Source organism: Manis pentadactyla, chromosome X, assembly GCF_030020395.1.
Source record: "Manis pentadactyla isolate mManPen7 chromosome X, mManPen7.hap1, whole genome shotgun sequence".
Lineage (NCBI taxonomy): Eukaryota > Metazoa > Chordata > Mammalia > Pholidota > Manidae > Manis > Manis pentadactyla.
Genome location: NC_080038.1, coordinates 66,485,518 through 66,506,919, shown reverse-complemented (window position 1 = coordinate 66,506,919; position 21,402 = coordinate 66,485,518). Strand labels below are relative to the sequence as shown.

General features: G+C 35.7%; 1 long non-coding RNA gene across 2 annotated transcripts in view; it reads right to left on the bottom strand.

The window, feature by feature from the left end:
- LOC118931428 (uncharacterized) overlaps nt 1-21,402 on the bottom strand; it is a 128,703-nt gene that overhangs the window by 49,678 nt on the left and 57,623 nt on the right. Inside the window, exon 3 of one of the 2 annotated variants that reach the window (XR_008995164.1) lies at nt 12,764-19,509. The exons of the other annotated variant lie outside the window; for it this stretch is intronic. This is a non-coding gene — a long non-coding RNA (uncharacterized LOC118931428). Of the gene's footprint in view, nt 1-12,763; nt 19,510-21,402 lie in introns of those variants that run through there. 2 annotated transcript variants of the gene reach the window in all.

The following is a 21,402-nucleotide window of genomic DNA, read 5'->3' as shown; positions in this document are numbered from 1 at the left end:
CTCTTTAACATATGTAAAACTGGATTAGTAGTGGCAAATGAGTTCAACTTTTATCTGGAAATTGTTTAATCTTGCTTCAAATTTAAGTGATAACCTTGCCACGTCGAGGATGGAGGTGCTTCTGTTTCAGGACATTAAATATATCATGTTATTGCCTTTTGGCCTGATGAGTTACTGTTGAGAAATGTGCTGAGCCTCATGGGGATTCCTTTATAAGTGATTTTTTTCTCTCTGCTTTCAACACCTTTTCCTTATTGCTGATATTTGCTATTTTAATTGTATGTTTTGGTGTTGTCTTGCTTGGGTTCCTGTAGTTAGGGGATCCTTACACTTCCATGAACTGAGTGTCCATTTCTTTCCCCAGATTGGGCACGTTTTCAACAACTATATCCTTAAAGAGATTTTCTGCCCCTTGGTCTCTGTTTTCTCCTTCTGGTACCCCTATTAAACAACTATTGTTTCGTTCATTTGGATTGGTCACATGGCTGTCTTATCATTTCATTCCTAGAGGTCTTTTTTCTCTCTGTTCCTCAGCTTCATTGTTGTATTCAGCAATTTCCATCTCATTCACTGTCTCCTCCACACTAATCACTCCTCTAATCACTATAAATATTTCAGTTCATGCTTTTCTTACATGCAAGATTTCTGAGAAGATTCTGGATATTATCTTTCCTCCTCTCAAGTAGCTTTTTTTTCATCTCAGTTCTTTAAGGATTTTTCCTCTAGCTTTGATTTTTGGTAGTTCAAAAACAATATGCCTAGGTATACTTTTTCATAGTATTTATCCTGTCTACTGTTCTCTGAGCTTCCTGGATCTATATGTAGTGTTATGTCTGATATTAATTTGGGGGAAATATTCCAACATTATTGCTTCAAATATTGCTTTGTAAATTCTCCTCCCCCTTGTATTCCCATAATATTTGTTACTCTTCATGGTTATACCACTTTTCTTTGGCATTTTTCTGTTTTTAGTCTTTTCTCTTTGCCTTCTTGTTTTTAGGAATTCTATTGGTATATTCTCTAGTTCAGAAACTATTTCTATAGTAATGTCCAATCTACTAAAAAGCCCATTAAAGGCATCCTCCATTTATTACAATGCTTTTCATATTTAGCATTTTTTAATTCTTTCTTAGGATTTCCATCTCTATACCTTCAATCTGTTCTTGCATGTTTTCTACTCTACCCATTAAAGCCATTACCATAATAATCATAGTTCTAAAAAAAATTCTGGGGGGGGGGGCCAGATGGTGGCTTGAGTAGAGCAGCGGAAATCTCCTCCCAAAACCATGTATATTTTTGAAAATACAACAAATACAACCATTCCTAAAAGAGAGACAAGAAGACAAAGGACAACAGCCAGACTATATCCACATCGGTAAGAACCCAGCCCCTTGTGAAGGGGGTAAGATACAAGCCGTGGCCTGGCAGGACCCGAGCACCCCTCACCCCAGCTCCCCGTGGGAAGAGAGGAGTCAGAGTGGGGAGGGAGAGGGAGCCCAGGACTGCTAAACACACAGCCCAAGCCATATGCACCAGAACACAGACACACACTGCGTGCGTGGCGTGCTGAAAACTAGGGTAACAGGACAGTAAGACCTGTGAGAGGGTCCCCCGCAGCCGGCTCCCTTGGGACAAAGAAAAGCGAGTGCTTTTTTTAAAGTCTTAAAGGGATAGAGACCACACAGCTGGAGGGAAGCATCCTAGGACATTTAGCCCAGAAGCTGGGAATCACAGGAAACACCAGGCACCCTAAACCCCTGGGTGGCAGCACAGCTCAGAGGCCCCTCCCAGTGATAAACAGCCTCCCGCCTGTCTCCCCTCCGACGCAGCTCCGCCATATTGGAGTAGCAGATGGAGGCCGGCCACGCCCATTGCAACCGCGGAGCTTAACTCCACAGCAAACATGGAGCTTAATTCCACAGTGGCCAGGCAAGAATCAGAGGCCCCGTCTGCACGCAGCTGCCCAGCACAAGCTGCTAGAGGTCGCTGTTCTCCCAAGAGAGGAAGGCCACAAACCAGCAAGAAGGGACGTTCTCCCAGGCGACACACAGCGCCAGCACCGCACAACTACCTCTATCGCCATGAAAAGGCCAAAGAATTTGATAGAGACCAAAATCACAGGGTGAACCCCTGAGAAGGAGATAGACATAACCAATCTTCCTAAAAAAGAATTCAAAATAAAGGTCATAACCATGCTGACGGAGCTGCAGAGAAATATACAAGAGCTAAGGGATGAGGTCTGGAAGGAGATTACGGAAATGAAACAATCTCTGAAAGGATTGATAAGCAGAATGGATAAGATGCAAGAGGACATTGATGGAATAGAAACCAGAGAACAGGAAAGCATAGAAGCTGATGCAGAGAGAGATAAAAGGATTTCAAGGAATGAAACAATATTAAGAGAACTGTGCGACCAATCCAAAAGGAACAATATCCGCATTATAGGGGTACCAGAAGAAGAAGAGAAAAAGGGATAGCAAGTGTCTTTGAAGAAATAATGGCTGAAAACTTCCCCAAACTGGGGGAGGAATTAATTCATCAGACCACGGAAGTACACAGAACTCTCAACAGAAGGGACCCAAGGAGGACAACAACAAGACACATTATAAGTAAAATGGCAAAGAGCAAGGACAAGGACAGAGTTTTAAAGGCAGCCAGAGAAAGGAAAAAGGTCACCTACAAAGGAGAACCCATCAAGCTTTCAGAAAACTCAACAGAAACTTTACAGGCCAGAAGAGAATGGCATGATATATTTAATGCAATGAAACACAAGGGCCTTGAACCAAGAATACTGTATCCAGCATGATTATCATTTAAATATGAAGGAGTGATTAAACAATTCCCAGACAAGCAAAAGTTGAGGGAATTTGCCTCCCACAAACCACCTCTACAAGGGATTTTTAGAGGGACTGCTCTAGATGGGAGCACTCCTAAAGAGCACAAAACAAAATGACCAACATATGAAGAATGGAGGGGGAGGATTAAGAAGGGAGAGAAATAATCATCAGACTGTGTTTACAATAGCTCAATAAGCGAGTTAAGTGAGACAGTAAGATAGTAAAGAAGGTAACCTTGAACCTTTGGTAACCACGAATCTAAAGCCTGCAATGGCAATAAGTAAATATCTATAAATAATCTCCCTACATGTAAATCGACTGAATGCACCAATTAAAAGACACAGAGTAATAGAATGGATAAAAAAGCAAGAACCATCTATATGCTGCTTACAAAAGACTCATCTCAAACCCAAAGACATGCACAGATTAAAAGTCACGGGATGGAAAAAGATATTCATGCAAACAACAGGGAGAAAAAAGCAGGTGTTGCAATACTAGTATCAGACAAAATAGACTTCAAAACAAAGAAAGTAACAAGAGATAAAAAAGGACATTACATAATGATAAAGGGCTCAGTCCAACAAGAAGATATAACCATTATTAACATATATGCAGCCAATACAGGAGCATCAATATATATGAAACAAATACTAACAGAATTAAAGGAGGAAATACATGGCAATGCATTCATTATGGGAGACTTTAACACACCATTCACTCCAAAGGACAGAGCCACCAGACAGAAAATAAGTAAGGACACAGAGGCACTGAACAACACACTAGAACAGATGGACCTAATAGACATCCATAGAACTCTACATCCAAAAGCAACAGGATACATATTCTTCTCAAGTGCACATGGAACATTCTCCAGAATAGACCACATACTAGGCCACAAAAAGAGCCTCAGTAAATTCAAAAAGATTGAAATTCTACCAATCAACTTTTCAGACCACAAAGGAATAAAACTAGAAATAAACTGTACAAAGAAAACAAAAAGGCTCACAAACACATGGAGGCTTAACAACATGCTCCTAAATAATCAATGAATCAATGAACAAATTAAAATAGAGACCAAGGAATATATGGAAACAAATGACAACAACAACACAAAGCCCCAACGTCTGTGGGATGCATCGAAAACAGTCTTAAGAGGAAAGTATATAGCAATCCAGGCACACTTAAAGAAGGAAGAAAAATCCCAAATGAATAGTCTAATGTCACAATTATCGAAATTGGAAAAGAAGAATAAATGAGGCCTAAAATCAGCAGAAGAAGGGACATAATAAAGATCAGAGAAGAAATAAATAAAATTGAGAATAAAACAATAGAAAAAAATCAATGAAACCAAGAGTTGGTTCTTTGAGAAAATAAACAAAATAGATAAGCCTCTAGCCAAACTTATTAGGAGAAAAAGAGAATCAACACACATCAACAGAATCAAAAAAGAGAAAGGAAAAATCATGACAGGCTCCACAGAAATACAAAGAATTATTAGAGACAACTATGCAAACCTACATACTAACAAGCTGGAAAACCTAGAAGAAATGGACAACTTCCTAGTAAAATACAACCTTCCAAGACTGACCCAGGAAGAAACACAAAAGTTGAACAAACCAATAATGAACAAAGATATTGAAGCGGTAATCAAAAAACTACCCAAGAACAAAACTCCCGGGCCAGATGGATTTACGTCGGAATTTTATCAGACATACAATACCCATTCTCCTTAAAGTCTTCCAAAAAATAGAAGAGGAGGGAATACCCCCAAACTCATTCTATGAAGCCAACATCACCCTAATACCAAAACCAGGCAAAGAACCCACCAAAAAAGAAAACTACAGACCAATATCCCTGATGAACATAGATGTAAAAATACTCAATAAAATATTAGCAAACCGAATTCAAAAAAATATCAAAAGGATCATACACCACGATCAAGTGGGATTCATCCCAGGGATGCAAGGATGGTACAACATTCAAAAATCCATCAACATCATCCACCACATAAACAAAAAGAAAGACAAAAACCACATGATTATCTCCATAGATGCTGAAAAAGCATTCGACAAAATTCGACATCCGTTCATGATAAAAACTCTCAGCAAAATGGGTATAGAGGGCAAGTACCTCAACATAATAAAGGCCATATATGATAAACCCACAGCTAACATCATACCGAACAGCGAGAAGCTGAAAGCTTTTCCTCTGAGATCAGGAACAAGACAGGGATGTCCACTCTCCCCACTGTTATTTAACATAGTACTGGAGGTCCTAGCCATGGCAATTAGACAAAACAAAGAAATACAAGGAATCCACATTGGTAAAGGAGAAATCAAACTGTCACTATCTTCAGATGACATGATATGTACAGAAAAAACCCTAAAGACTCCACTCCAAAACTACTAGAACTGATATTGGAATACAGCAAAGTTGCAGGATACAAAATTAACACACAGAAATCTGTGGCTTTCCTATACACTAACAATGAACCAATAGAAAGAAAAATCAGGAAAACAATTCCATTCATAATTATATCAAAAAAGAATAAAATACTTAGGAATAAACTTAACCAAAGATGTGAAAGACCTATACCCTGAAAACTACAAGACACTCTTAGGAGAAATTAAAGAGGACACTAACAAATAGAAACTCATCCCATGCTCTTGGCTAGGAAGAATTAGTATCGTGAAAATGGCCATCCTTTTCAAAGCAATATACAGATTCGATGCAATCCCTATCAAACTACCATCAGCATTCTTCAACGAACTGGAACTAATAGTTCAAAAATTCATATGGAAACACCAAAGACCCCGAATAGCCAAAACAATCCTGAGAAGGAAGAATAAAGTGGGGGGGATCTTATTCCCCAACTTCAAGTTCTACTACAAAGCCACAGTAATCAAGACAATTTGGTACTGGCACAAGAAAAGACCCACAGACCAGTGGAACAGAATAGAGATTCCAAACATTAACCCAAACATATATGGTCAATTAATATACGATAAAGGAGCCATGGACATAAATGGGGAAATGACAGTCTCTTCAACAGATGGTGTTTGCAAAACTGGACAGCTACATGTAAGAGAATGAAGCTGGATCGTTGTCTAACCCCATACACAAAAGTAAATTCGAAATGGATCAAAGACCCTGAATGTTAGTCATGAAACCATAAAACTCTTAGAAAAAAACATAGGCAAAAATCTATTGGACATAAACATGAGCGACTTCTTCATGAACATATCTCCCCAGGCAAGGAAAACAAAAGCAAGAATGAACAAGTGGGACTACATCAAGCTGAAAAGCTTCTGTACAGCAAAGGATACCATCAATAGGACAAAAATGTACCCTACAGTATGGGAGAATATATTCGTAAATGACAGATTCGATTAAGGCTTGACATCCAAAATACATAAAGAGCTCATGCACCTCAACAAACAAAAAACAAATAACCCAATTAAAAAATTGGCAGAGGAGCTGAACAGACAGTTCTCCAAATAAGAAATTCAGATGGCCAACAGACACATGAAAAGATGCTCCACATCGCTAGTTATCAGAGAAATGCAAATTAAAACCACAATGAGATATCACCTCACACCAGTAAGGATGGCTACCATCCAAAAGACAAACAACAACAAATGTTGGCGAGGTTGTGGAGAAAGGGGAACCCTCCTGCCCTGCTGGTGGGAATGTAAATTAGTTCAACCATTGTGGAAAGCAGTATGGAGGCTCCTCAAAATGCTCGAAATAGACATACCATTTAACCAGGAATTCCACTTCTAGGAATTTACCCTAAGAATGCAGCAGCCCAGTTTGAAAAAGACAGAAGCACCCCTATGATTATCTCAGCCCTATTTACAATAGCCAAGAAATAGAAGCAACCTAAGTACCCATCAGAAGATGAATGGATAAAGATGTGATACATATACACAATGGAACATTACTCAGCCATAAGAAGAAAACAAATCCTACCATTTGTAACAAAATGGTTGGAAGTAGATGGTATTATGCTCAGTGCAATAAGCCAGGTGGAGAAAGACAAGTACCAAATGATTTCACTCATATTTGGAGTATAAGAACAAAGGAAAACTGAAGGAACAAAACAGCAGCAGAATCACAGAACCCAAGAATGGACTAACAGTTACCAAAGTGAAAGGGAATGGGGAGAATGGGAGGGAAGGGAGGAATAGGGGCGGGGAAGAAGAAAGGGGGTGTTACGATTAGCATGTATAATGTGGGCGGGAGGAATGGGGGGATGGCTGTGCTACATCGAGAAGACAAGTAGTGATTCTACAACATCTTACTACGCTGATAGACAGTGACTGTAATGGGGTTTGTGGGGGGGACTTGGTTAAGGGGGGACCCTAGCAAACATAATGTTCTTCATGTAATTGGAGATTAATGATAAGAACAAGAAAAAAATTCTAGGTCTGATAATTCCAACATCCCTGCCATTGCTGGTTCTGGTACTTGCACTGTGTCTTCAAACTGTTTTTTCTTGACTATGTATGCCTTGTAATTTTTTCTTAATTCCCATACATAAAGAAAAACTTGTAAATAGGTGTTTAGTAATATGATGGTGAAGTGTGAGGCAATGGGAAGTATTTTACATTTCTATAAATCAGTTTCAATCTTTTAGTAAACCAGTCTCTGGACTATGAAATGTCAGATGAGTTTTCTGGTTTTAGTCTTCCTCCCTTAGGTGAGGCAGGATGGCTAGAGTGAGCTGGAGTTGGGTACTTTCCTTCCACACCTAAGTTAGGCACTGATAATAACCCAACATGATAGGCTCTGCTTACATAGTTTCTTCTGAGGTGAGGCTTTAAGAAGAACATACTATTCTGGCTTATTTCAAAATGGTTCCCTTTCCTCTCCCTGACAGATATACATGGGTAGTTTTCTCCAGTAAGTACTCCTGCAGGTGAATCTCAGTACTGAAATACCATCCATGACTGGGAGCCCTTGCAGTTTTTTAACTCAGACTTGTTCACACTGAGCCTCCAGCAATTCAGAAGTTACAGTTCAGAATTTTCCTATCCTGGCACTAGTTCCCCCAGTAGTTTCTATTTATCTCTAATCCAGTAGGCCATGACTATCTGTATTTACCTTAAACACTAGTCTTGTGGGCAATGGTTTGCTGTGCCCTCTCCTCTTTTAGAGATCCAAGAAGTACTGTTGATTTCTCAGCCTGTTAAACTTTTGGTTAAAATTTTTTAGTATTGAGTGGAAACTTCAAAGCTCCTTAAATATAGAAATGGAAAACTTACTTCTTTTAAAATCTATCAGTGATTGGCCTGTGCATATCATTTACTCAATTTATTTGCAAACAAAAAAGTATAGTTATCTTGCCTTGTCTCGCAGTTATGAACCTATATATGACATACTTTAAAATACACAATCCAAAAGTTAATGGCCAACAAAGACCGAAGTGCAGTAATAAACTGTCAAAACTGGATGGGAATTTTGAATTTAATGTAAATGTGGTTACAGCATAATTTGCTAATCATGAGATGTTGACACCATGATCATTTGAGACCTCTAAATATGCACCTGTAGGAACTTCTCAGTGTAAGTAAGAACAATGTGCTGAAAAGGATGAAGATGTCCAACAGGGTTTGACACCAGCTAAAAATTTTATTTTAAAAAAACTTTCAGAAATATTTAATGAGACTGAAAGCATAAAGGATAAAATGTGAGGAGGAAATTCCGATTCACAAAGGATGGTGACAATTCAGCCAACTACAGAAAAGATTCTTGTTTCTTATACGTTATACAATAAGAAAACAAGGGTTATTCAAATTACTCGGTAATTTCTTACAATGAAATTCAATTTAATTTTAAATATTTCTGTTTTTCAATTACAGTTAATAAAAGTTTTACTGTTTTCATTTCCCTATACATCTTTAACTGATACAGAACTTTTAATGTTTCCACAAAAATTTTTTCAAATGGGAGAATTGTAATCTTTTCATTAATAGTGCTTTGCATGGTTTCATTTAGCAGACATTTTTACAGTCCTACAATACTCTGCAAAGCAAGAACTGCCAATATTTCATGTTTTTTTGGTGGCAGGGCAAAGGTGGTGCTACTGTAAATGGTATGATTCATTTAATATTGATTTCCAAATATTCATGGCTTGTGTATCAAAATACATACCCTTCACTCCCCTACTCTTGCTTTATGGCACTTGTGTGAACTTCCACCATAAAGTCAAATAATGTTGCAATCTGTCATACTTGCCTAGTTCCTGTTCATAGGAGCAAGACCATTCCGTTTTTAATGATTAAACTGATGTTACTATCAGTGTTTATGAGATTCCATTTATCACATTAATGAAGTTGCCTTCTTTTCCAAATTTGCTAAGAATTTTTATGAAAGTATTAAATGATATAAAATTCTCTTTTTGCATATATTGAGATGTCATCTTTGTCTTTAATTCGCTCATATGATGAATTGTATGATTGATTCTCAATATTAAGTTACACTTTCAGTTCTGAACTGGACAAAACTCTCATGTATTAACCTTATGGTATATTGCTGGAAACTATTTGATAACAGTAGATAATTTTTATGTCCATGTTCATGAAGAATATTGTTCTGCAGTCTTTATTATTTGAGGCATCTTTCTTGGGTTTTAGTGTAAGGGTAAAGCTGTGCACATAAAACGTGGCTAGAATATAACTTTCTCTGCTACTCAGTGAAAGTGATACACAAGAATCCTTATTTTCTTCCTGAAATGTTTAGAAACATTCATCCATCAAACAACTGATGTTAGGAATTTGTTGTTGTTGTAAAGAATGTAGCTACAAATTTTAATTCCTAAGAGTGACAAAAATAGTCATACTGTTTATTTCTCAGAATATGGGTTTGGATAACTTCTCTTTTAAAATAAATTGATTCATCTAATTTCTTACATTTTGTGACATAAAATTATTCACATTTATGCATTATTCTTCTAATTTCTGCAAGGTTTACAGTGAGAGCCCCTCTTTCATTCCTTGACATTTACATTTTGAGACTTGTATTGATTTCCTTTTTTTGTTTAGTCTTGCTGAACAGAAAGATATTTTATCAATATTATTGACTTTTTTAAGGAAGAACCTTTTGGCTTCAGTCAATTTTTTCCCATTGTTTCCCTGCTTTAAATTTCATTGATTTGTGCTTTTATGTTTATTATTTGTTTTTGGGTTTTAGTTTGACTTCTATTTTATGTTGAAGTATAGAGTAGTGGCTTAAGACACTTCTTTTTTACTAATATTTAATACTGTAAGTTTCTCACTGAAGTACTGCTTTAGCTACATCATAGATTGGTATGTTAAATTTTCATTCTTGTGAGCTTCCTTTATGTACTCTGCTTTCACTTTAGAAAACGGTAGTTTAACTTTCAAATATATGGAGATTTTCCAAATCTTTGTTATATATTACTTGTTAATATCTATAATGGTCAGAGAACACACATGAAATTATGTCAAGTATTTAAAATTTATGTACATATGAACTTTATGTACATTATATGAACATATATAAATACACAATACATAAATTGTTATTACACTATAAGTACTTAAATATATGAAATACATTATATGTACATTTATATTATTTTATATATACCTATTTATATGCTATATAAATAATAAATCTACATACATTTATAGCCCAGAAAATGATTTAGATAGTCAAATGTTCTATATGCATGTGAAAAGAATATATCCTGTTTTTCAGTATTCTATACGTATCCATTAGGTCAGGATTGTTGATAATCTTGTTCAGCTGTCCCATATATTTGCTCATTTCCTATCCTATCAACTACTAAGAGCAATATGATTCTACAAGTATAACTGCAGACTTGTCTGTTTTTCTTCAGTTCTATCAGTTTGTGTTCATGTATTTGGAATGTCTCTTATTAGGAACATGACCATATATATTATTTTCTATTCTTGATGAACTGTCCATTTTATAATCAGGTAATAACATGTCTTTAACCTAAGTAATGTCCTTTATCCTTAAGTCTATTTTGTCTGATACAGCCACTAAACTTTTTTGATTGTTTTAATGCTTTGTCAAGTTCTTATCTTTTACCTTTAAGTCATCTATGCAAGGATATTTAAAGAAGGTGTCTTAGAGATAGCATATAGGTTTATGATTTTTAAAATAAAGTGTGACAGGCTCTGTGGTTTGACTATTTACATTTAATCTAATTATTGATATGTTTGGATTTAGGTCTACCATTTTATTATATTTTAAAGACTTGGGAGGGCTCAATTTTCACTGAAGTATGATTGATAGAGATTAATATATTAGTTTGTGTACAATATAGTGATTTGACAATTATATACATTATGAAATGCTCACAGGAAGTATAGTTACAATCTTTCACCTTACGAAGTTATTACATTATTGACTATATACCTATGCTATACTTTGCATCCCTGTGACATTATTTTATATTTGGAAGTTTGTACCTCTTTATCCCCTTCACCTATTTACACATTTCAAAACTCCCTCCCCTAAGGAAACTACCAGATTATTCTCTATATTTGTCTGTTTCTGTTGTTATTTTTATAGATTCTATATTGAAGTAATCATATGGTATTTGTCTTTCCTATCTGACTTACTTCACTTACCATAATACCCTTGAGGTCCATCCATAACACTGCAAATGACAAGATTTCATCTTTTTCATGGCCAAGTAACAGCCTATTGTATATTAATACCATCTCTTCTTTATTCTCTTGTTGACTGATAGACACTGCTACCATATCTTGACTATTGTATATAATGCAGCAATAAACAGTGGGGACACATATCACTTCAAACTAGTGTTTTCGTTTTCATCAGATAAATATCAAGAAGTGGATTTCCTGGGTTATGTGGTATTTCAAATTTTAAGTTTTTGGAAAACATGGACTGTTTTCCATAGTGTTTGTACCATTTTATATTTCCACCAACAGCATATGAGGGTTCCCTTTTCTCCATATCCTTACCAATTGTCTTTTTTATAATATCCATCCTAACTGATGTAGGGTCATATCTCATTGTTGTTTTGATTTGCATTTTCCTGATGATTTGGGATGTTAAACATCTTTCATTTGTCAGTTGGCCATCTTTGGAGTATGTCTTCTTTGGAAGAATGTCAGTATGTTTTCTTTGGAAAAATGTCTATTCATGCCCTCTGCCTATTTTATGACTGGATTATTTGGTTTCTGTTACTGTTTAGTTGTATGAGTTCTTCGTGTATTTTGGATATTAATCTCATCAAATATATCATTCGTGAACATCTTCTATTCAGTACGCTACCTTTTGCTGGTGGTTTCCTTTGTTGTACAAAAGCTTTTCTTTCTTTGTAGTGTCTTTGGTTTTGGTATCAGGTAATGCTGGCCTTGTACAATGAATTTAGCAGCATTTCTTTTGTTGTCTGTGTTTTTGGAATAGTTTGAGATGGGCGGGTATTATTTAATAAGAACTCAACTGTGAAGGTTTCTGGGCCTTTTGTTTGTTGGGAGTTTCTTGATTACTGATTGAATTTCATTATTAGTAATCAGATGATTCAGATTTTCTATTCCTGGTTCTGTCTTTGAAGATTGTATGTTTCTAGAAACTTATCCATTTCTTTTAGGTTGTCCAATTTGTTGTGATACAATTTTTACAAATCACTATCTTTTGTATTTCTGTGGTGTGTTTCTTCTTTTTCATTCCTGATTTCATTTATGAGTCCTCTTTTTCTCTTGATGAGTCTGGCTAAAGGTTTATAAATTTTGTTTATCTTTTCAAAGAACCAAGTCTGTTTTTTCCTATTGTTTTCTTAGACTGTATTTTATTTAATTCCACTTTATTATATCCCTCCTACTGAGAGAACCAATTCTTAGTCTGATTTTTTCCTTTTGTTTTCTTAGACTGTTTTTATGCTGTTTATTATATTCCTCCTTCTACTAACTTTGGGCTTTGTTCTCATTATTCTAGTTCCTTTAGGCATGTTTTTAGATTGAGATTTTTCTTGTTCCTTGACGTAGACCTGTATAGCTAAAAACTTACCTCTTAGGCTGCATCCCAAAGATATTGAGCCATTGTGTGTCTTTGTCTGTCTTCACATATTTTTGTATTCCTTTATAATTTGTTCATTGAACCAGTTTGTTCAGTGGCCTGTTGTTTTGCCTCCATGTGTTTTTTTCATTTTTTTCTGATTTCTAATTTCATACCATTGTAGTAAGAGGTCCCTGATACAATATCTTTAATGAGACTTTATATTAGTTAAGTCCAACTAGTCTAATGTGTCATGCAAAGCCACTGTTTCCTTACTGATTTTCTGTCTGCAAGATACATTGACTTAAGTGGGATGTAAAATCCCCTATTGTTGTACTACTGTCAATGTCTTCCTTTATTCTTGGTAATATTTGCTTTATATATTCAGGTGCCCTATTTTGGGAGAATACCTATAGTTTTCATATTCTCTTGGGTTGATCCATCATTATGTACTGCTTATTATAGTCTTTTAAGTTTATTTTGACAGATATAAATAGTGCTATTCCAGTTTTTTATTTCTTCACTTCCATTTGCATGTAGTATTTTTTTTTAACATCTTCAGTTTCAGTATGTGTGTCCTTAGATCTGAGGTGAGTCTCTTGTAGGCAGCATATAGATAGGTCTGGGGTTTTTAAAATCCATTTAGCCAACCTATGAACTTTAATTGCAGCACCTTAGGCCATTTAGAGTAATTATGGATAGGTGCATACTTATTGCCATTTAACTGTTCTGTTTTTGTACTTTTTTGTACCTTTCCTCTCCTCCTGCTCTCTTGCAGTTTTATGACTTTCTTTAGGGTTATGTTTGATTCCTTTATTTCTTCCACCTATCTATAAGTTTTTGGTTTGTGGTTACCACAGGGTCATATATGACACCCTAAGTATACGTTAGCCTATTAGTGGGTGGTTTCTTAAGTTTGAATGCATTCTAAAAGCATTGTTCCCCCCTTCCTCCATGTTTTATGTGTATGTCATATTTCATACCTTTTTGTTTCCCTTAACTAAAATTTAGATATAATTGATTTTACTATGTCTGTCTTTTAACCTTCATATTAGCTTCTAAGTGACTCATCTACTACTTTGTTTTTAACAGTGAATTTTTCTCCTTTTCTAATAAATTTCTTACTTGAAATTATGGCCTGTTCTTTTTATCTTAAAGAACTCCCCTTAACATTTCTTGTAAGGCAAATTTAGTGGTTGTAAACTCCTTTAACATGTTTTTTTTGTCTGAGAAACGCTCCAATTCCAAGTAACTTTTCAGGTAGAATATTATTGGTTATAGGTTTTTCTCCAGGCAGCACTTTGAATATATCATGCCACTGCCTTCTGTTCTGTAATGTTTCTGATGAAAACTCAGCTGAGAGACTATGGGATCTCCTTTGTATGTAACTTGTTTTCTCTTGCTGCTTTTAAGACTCTCTTAGTATTTGACATTTTAATTATTTGCCTTGATGTGGTCTTCTTTGGATTCATATTGTTTGGGGATCTCTGTGCATCCTGGACTTACATGTCTTTTTCCCCAGGATGGGGAACTTTCCAGCAAGTTTTTCTTCAAATGTTTTCTGCCCTTATCCCTCTGTCTTCTCCTTCTGGGACTATAATGTGAATGTTAGGTATGTTTGATATTGTCCCAGGTGTTCCTTAACCTATCCTCACTTAAAAAATTTTTTTCTTTCTGTGTTCATCTTAGGTGCTATTACAACTGTCCTCAAGATTGCAGATTCCTTCTATCTCCTCCAATGTGCTGTTGATTCCTTCTGTATTTTTCATTTTGTTTATTGTATTCAACTCTAATTGGTTCTTTTTAAAAATATTTTCTCTCTCTTTGTTGAGGTTCTGAGTTCATGAACTTTTCTCTCAAGTCCAATGAGTGTCTTTATAACCATTACTTTTAACTATTTTATTCAGGTAGATTGCTTCTGTTTCATTGAGTTCATTATCTGAAGTTCTTATTCTTTCATTTGGATATTCTTCTGTCTCATTTTGAGTTTCTGTGTTTGTTTCTATGGATTAGGTGAAACAGCTACTTTTCCCAGTGTTAAAGGAATGGCCTTGTGTAGGAATACCTCCTAGGTAGACTGCATAATATGCTTGGCAGCTTTGACCAGCTGACTGGAACTAATGTAGATGTGGTTCTGGAGTTCCCAGGGCACTCTGCACAGGAGGTGCCCTGGCAAGACTGCTGTGGTCATAAATCATTGCAGGCTGGGAGGGGGGTGAGGGGGAGAGGCCCTGGGTGCTCCGTGTACAGGGCACCCTGATGGAATGCTTGTCCTAGTTGGCATGTACCAGGGGCTCCAGGTGCACTCTCACAGCAGACACCCTGGTGGGGTGGCTAGAGGGTGAGGTGGCACAATCCAGGGGATCCTGATGTGCTTCATGCAGAGGATGCTCTGGCAGGGCAACAAGAAGCCAATTTGGCAAAGGATGTTGGGTTCCAGAACACTCCACACAGGGGTTCTGGCAGGACAGCTAGAAGAAGAGCATGTGTGGGCTGGGGGTGTCCTTGTGTGCACAAGTCTGGTGCTACCTCCGTGGGTCTACCCAATTTTGGGCAGTTGTGGGCAGTGTGGTCACCTTGGAGGAACATCTAGAGCTGGTGTAGGCAAGGCACACAGGACTCACGTAAGTGGCAGGCAGACTGGCAATCCCAGATCCTGCTCTGGTCCATGCAATCAAGATGTAGGCAGAACACAGACAGTGGTGTTTACCAGCACCTCTAATCTCAGAGAGTGCTCCAGCAGTTCCTTTAGCATTTGGTGGATGCTCTAGTGTTAATAAATGTATTTATACTTCACTTATCCTCCAGTTGCCCTTTAAACTGGGCTTTTTCTGTGCCCCAAGGTAGGAAAATGTGTGTGTGGGTCCCTCAGTCATATTCCTCCCTATGGCAGGTTGCCACTTTCAGGAGTGAAGTTTTTCATTATCATATCTCCATCTCTCCTGCCATGCTGTATGGTTTCCCTATGTGTTGTTGTACAGAAGCTGTTCACTCAGCCCTCAGTTCTTCAGGAGGATCTGCTCCCTATGCAGGAGTAGATTTAAATGTGTATGTGGAAGGGGGTGATTTCAGTCTCTTTCTATGCCACCTTCTTAGACCCCTCCCTTATTAAGGTTCAGTTGTCTCCTATATTTTATCCTTTCTCGGATGGTTTACTGTTTGTGTGTGAGACAGAGACTATATTATCATTTGAAATTTTATTGACTTACCGGTTTTTAGAGAATTATACATATATATCATTCCACATTCTAGTTAATGTTTTACCACTGAAGTGCAAATGTAGAAGCATTACAATGTTTAATCACAGATTTTTGTGCCATAATTATAATGTCATTATCTATATACTTGAAACCCTAGGTATGACAATTATGTTTTTCTTTCAAGAGTTACACATATTTTAAATAACAAATTTTGAAAACATTTCATAATATTTACCTAAATATTTACCATTTACTTTGTTCTATCACACTAAGTTCCAAGATACTCTCTGGAATCATTTCCATTTACCTCAAAGAACATCAATTAACTTTTCTTTTAGAACAGATCTGAAGACGAATTATCTTAGATCTTCAGCATCTGAGGGTATCTTTATTCATTTTCATTCCTGAAGGGTATTTATACTGCATATAGAATTCTGGGTTTACATTTCTTTGCTCTCATCAAGATGAAGAGTGTCTCCTCACTTTCACTGATTCTGAGAAATCTGTAATTACTTCAGTAGTTGTCCTATATATTTCCTCCCTATTTATCTTTTGCCATTTTTTATTCATCTTTCCTTTTCACCAGCTTGATTGTGATGTGTCTGGGCTAGGTTTTTTGGGGGTTAACCCTGTGGTTAATTGAATTTTTTTAATCTAAAACTTCATCTTTTACCAAATGTGGAAAACTTTAAAGCAACTATTTCTTCAAATATTTTTCCATAGCAATCTCCTCTCTGGGACTCTAATCACAGAAATTTAAAATTTTGATATCCTATACCTCCCCTGAGATTCACTCAATTTTTAAATAATCTTTTCTGTTCTTCAAATTGGAATATTTCTGTTTATCTCCTTCTCTAGCTCTTTCCTGCCTAGTATTTTCCTTACACACAGTGATTGGAGTCTTCTTCCATTTACTCTAGTCAGAAAATTGGGATTCTCTGAGTTTAGCCTAGAGGTTGCTGTCCAATTCTGCACAATTCACTCCACTTTGGGGGCAAAGCAGTGAGACCAAATCAAATACCAGGAATCCTACTCACACTTCAAAGAACAGATGCCCATTTTCTCTGTTCCTCTACACAAAGACATAAGTTTTCTCTTGTGATTTTAGGCACCCATGCAGTTCTAATATTATGGTTTGTCTCAGGCTAGTGCTGGCATACTAAAAAACTGAGAGGCTACCAATGAGTGAGAACAATGTAGCCGTGAGGAAGTGGTAACACACAGGGTTAAGAGGGAAGTATTTCGACTGCTGCTGAAAGAACCCAGGGACGTAGGGATCCCTTTCACAGAGGAAAGAAAATACCCAAGTCTAGCCCCTTCTAGCCTTCTTGTCTACTTAAGGTGAGAAAAAAGCATGGATCACTTGGGAAGGTCAGAGACAAGGCACAAGACTCACCATAAGTCTGAGACTTAATCATAGTATTACAGAATGCTACTCCTCTCCCCACAACTTACTAACAAACACATCAATAGAGCTCCTCTTTCCACATTTTAACATTCTCCTTGGGTTGCCTCTTATTTTCAGGGATTACAGTGTATTTTAGAGGAGAGGAACAAGGAAAAATGTATCTATGTCACCTGGTCTGAAACAGAAGTCCTAGTGCCTGTTTTTATAAATAAAGTTTTATTGGAAAAGTTATACACATTCATTTATTGGCTAAGGGAATTTTTGTGCTACCATGGCAGAATTAAGTAGTGTGACAGAGACCAAGATGTAAAAAGCTTAAAATATTCACTATCTGGTTTCTACACAGTTTTCTGACTCTTGCATTAGAGGACACAATGAAAAAAACCCCAAATACAATAGCAACCAAAAAAATGAAAAGATTATGACTAAGCAGACAAAAAGTTCAAAATACATGTGAAGACAGCTATAAAATACACAATAAAAAATCAAAAAGGATTTAATGAATGAATGAAAAGACATCACTTGTTCTTGGATTATAATGTCCCCAAATCTTCAGGACATCTATCAATTTGTAAACATGATTTTATAAATTGATATAAATTTAACTAAACCCAAAATATGAATCCCAATGAATCTTGCAGAGGTAGACAAATTGATCCTAAAATTCATCAAAGGGAAAAATAAACCCATATAAATTTCTAGGAAAGCAGTGGGGAAAAAAAAAGGGCTCCATGAATGAACTAGTCTGATAAAATATAACACAACAAAGTCTATATAATTAAGAGTGTGGTATTGGCACCTGAACAGACAGGTCAATGGAAAATATCAGAAAAGTCTAGAAATAGACCCAAATATGTATACAGAAGGTAGTACATCATATTCCACTTGCAGTCAATGTATTGCTTTTTTAACTTCTTGCAATTTTATAAGCTCATAGCCCTCTGTCCTTTCTGTTACTGTTTTTATATACAGTACATGTATATAAATGTTATGTTTTATAAAAAGTTATGTTTAATCTTTAATAAGGTATTTTATAAAGCTATTGAGCGAAAAGGCAAAAAAAATTTTGCATTTTCCCGGATAATTACCATTTGAAATGCCCTTGATTCTTTCTTGAGAATCCAAGTTTACACTATTTCACTTACTTCAGCATGAAGAACTTCCCTCATCATGTACTATAATACAGGTTAGTTTATAACAAATATACTTAGTTTTCTTTTATTGAAAATGCCTTTATCTTACCTTTATTTCTGAATATTTTCACTGAATATACACTCAGGATTGACAGGTTTGCTTGGGTTTATTTACTCAAAATTTACAAGTGTTATTCCATGCATTTCTGGCTGGAATGGTTTCTGATGGGAAGTCAGAAATTAATCCAATCACTGTGTGCTCAGGTATGTGTCAGTTTTTCTGTTGCTGCATATTTACACTTTCCCTTTTGCTTTAAACATTTTAATTATAATGTATCCAAGGAGGGCTTCTTTGCCTTTAGAATCCTTCAGGTTTAGCATTTTATGTTTATACATTTTTTTATTTCATCAAGTTTGGGAAATTTTCAGTCATTACTTTAAAAAAGTTTTTTACCATTTTTCTCTCATCTCTTGTGACATCCAAATTTAGTATTTTGACTATTTCATGTGATCTAAGACATCTCTGAGGCTCTGCTAAGTTTTTCCCAATCTTTTTAGCTTTTCTTCACCTAGGATAATTTCTACTGTCTGGCTTCAAGTTCACTTACTCTTTCCTCTGTCACATCTATACATCATATAGAAAATAAGTACTTTCACCTTTCGGTGAACTTTTCACTTCAGATATTGTATTGTTCCTTTTCAGAATTTCCATTTGTTTCCTTTTCATGACTTAGATTTCCTTGTTAAGAGTTTCCATTCTTCTGCTGAGATTTTCGTGCATTGAAAATGTTGCTTCACTTCATTGAGAATACTTAAAATGCCCACTTTAAAATTCACATTTGTGATGTGTGGGATAGAGCTGGAAGGGATTTACAGAGGTCAGCAAATTCAGCTGCTGCTCTTCATTTCTGCAAAAAATGCCATTGGGATTTTGATAGGGATTGCATTGAATCTGTAGATAACTCTGAGTAGTGTTTTTATTGTGACAATACTGAATCATTCAATCCAAGAACACAAGCGTCTGTCATTTATTTAGGTCTTTAATCCTGTCAGCAATGTTTTATAGTTTTCCATGTCTAATTATTTCACCTCTTGGTTAGTTTAATCCTAAGTATTTTACTCTTTTTGATGTTATTGTAAATAGAATTGTTTTCTCAATTTTTTTGGTATTCATTTGCTACAGAATAAAAATGACAACCAAAAAAAAAAAAATTCACATCTGCTAAGTTGCAACATTTGATTCACCTTAAGTTGAGAATTAATTTTCTTTTTGCTAGAGAATGTATTACTTTTTTTTTTTGGTTCTTCCTAAGAACATTGTAATCCATATGAAACCACTATAAAAATAATGTAAAAAACAAAACAAAACTAAACTAAATGGCAAACAGGAAACTAAAATGGAATTCTAAAAATATTCAATTGCTCCCAGAAAAGCAAGAAAGGAGGAACAGAGGAAATAAACAGAAAGCCAAAAATAAAATGGAAGACTCTAGCAAGGCATATCAAGAATTACATTAAATGTTAATGGAATAAATACAGCACTTAAAAGGCAGAGACTACAAGAATGGATTAAAAAACCAAGAAAAACTAAATATGAAAAATAAGAAATGAACTTTAAATACAAAAATACAAATAGATTGAATGTTTATGGCTAGAAAAAGATATAAGAAAGAAATAGTAAGCACAATCAGACTAGAATAACCTGTTACATTAATACCAGACAAGGCAGATTTCAAAACAAATCGTATTACAAGAAATCAAGAAAAAGACTCATACTGATAAAAGACTGAGTCAAGAAGACACAACATTCATAAATGTATCTGTACTCAATAGCAGAATATCAAAATATATGAGCTAAAGATGGACAAAATTAAAGGGACAAAAACAGGTAATTTCACACTCATGATTGGTAGTTTTAAGTCCCTCTCTCAGCAACTGGCAGACCTAAAACAAAAATTCAAGAACATATAAATGCATAGAGGATATGAACAACACTACCAATCACCTAGATTCAATCAATATTTTTATATACTATACCCAAAATGGCATAATACATATTATTTTCAGTTGTGCCACGTAGATTTACCACGATGGTCAATATTCTGAACAATTACATAGTCCCAACATAGCCCAAAACACTGAGATCATAAAGAATATGTTCTATAACCACAATAGAATTAAAGAACAACCAGGAAAACCCCAAAATATTTAGAAATTAAACAACATATCTTTAAATAATCACCGAGTCAGTGAAAAAATTACAAGAGAAATTAGATGACATTTTGAACTGAATGCTAATGGAAGTTAAAAATCTGTGGGACAGCATTAAATAGAGCAATTTATAACTTTAAATGACTATGTCAGAAAAGAAAGGTCTCAAAATCTGAGCCAGGAGTTGTTGAACTACAGCCACCAGGCCTGCACTGTCTTTGCAAATAATGTTTTATCAGAACATAGCCATATCCATTCATTTAAGAAGTATTCATAACTGACTTTTGCTACAGTGTCATCAGCACTGAGCAGTTGTGAAAGACCAAATGGTCCATAAAGCTAAAATATTATGGTGCCCTTTAACAAAAAGTTTGCCAACACCTGGTCCAAGTTTCCACTTTATGAAAGTAGGTAAGGAAGACAAACTCAAAGCAAGCAGACAGAAATTACAAAGAGCAGAAATCAATGAAATAAAAAATAGAAAAGTAGACAAAACTACCAGAAAGCCTCGAAGTTAACCAACATCCCCAACAAGGGATGGAGAGGCAAATGAGAGAGAAGAGATACAGAAGAGAGTGATACTTCTCTGA